Source organism: Gadus macrocephalus, chromosome 18, assembly GCF_031168955.1.
Source record: "Gadus macrocephalus chromosome 18, ASM3116895v1".
NCBI lineage: Eukaryota > Metazoa > Chordata > Actinopteri > Gadiformes > Gadidae > Gadus > Gadus macrocephalus.
In genome coordinates this window covers 7,047,763-7,048,688 of record NC_082399.1, presented here as the reverse complement: position 1 = coordinate 7,048,688, position 926 = coordinate 7,047,763, and positions in this window count along the sequence as shown.

The window sequence follows — 926 nt, the reverse complement described above, 5'->3', positions numbered from 1 at the left end:
TGCGTGCGTGTGTGTGCGCGCGTGCCCTTTTTATTTGTACTTATCTTATCGCTGTAATCCATCCCTGAGTCTTGCTCACACATGCCTTTTTAAACCATTATTGGTCCGTTCTCCTGGGGCTTTTGAACAGCCTGAGAGCGACCGTCAGTGGCCCATTCACCACGTCGATGCTCGCTAATCAGTTTTAATAAGAGCGCTTTTATGGCCTATAAAAGCATGCTCCTGGTATCGCTGCTTTGATGATAGTGCTGAGTCGGGGCTCCTCTGCGACGGGTCATGTGCAATGATGAAATGATCACAGATATCCACGAGGTGTTACCAGCAAGCATGTGGTTTGTTTGACGGGAGTGGGCAGGGCTTATCGTGTGTACATAGTTGCGTGCTGTTGATTTTATTTGAGCTTATCGGGAAGCCAATGCTGCGTTGATGAATCGATGGTTTAGCAACAGGGCTTGAATGAACACGTCTTGTTTTGCTCGGGCCTTAATCCTGATATAGGCTATATATATTTTAATTTAATTTGTATTTAAATGTCAGCCAGTTTAGCCTACATCTTTGCAGGTGTTGAAATGTGCAAGTGTGTAGCGCACAGACACGTCTATCTCTATGCACATGTACTAATATTTTTATATAAGGAGCTAAACAGGTCCTTGCCCCCAGGTTCGATTTCACTTCAAGCATAAGGATACGGACACAGTCCTACAGGCTTGTCCAAAAAACAGCCTTTTGACCCCTGTGGTATCTAATGGCATTAGGGCTATTTAAAAGCTATCAACAAAGTGTACATCAGCCAGACACAATTGGTACAGGGAAAGACTTTGTGTGGCAAAAAATAGGATGTGATTCACACAAGCATACGAGACCAATTAAGTCAATTAGAACAAGAACCTATAAGGAAGGGTGCCATGGATAGCTGGCTAGCGCTA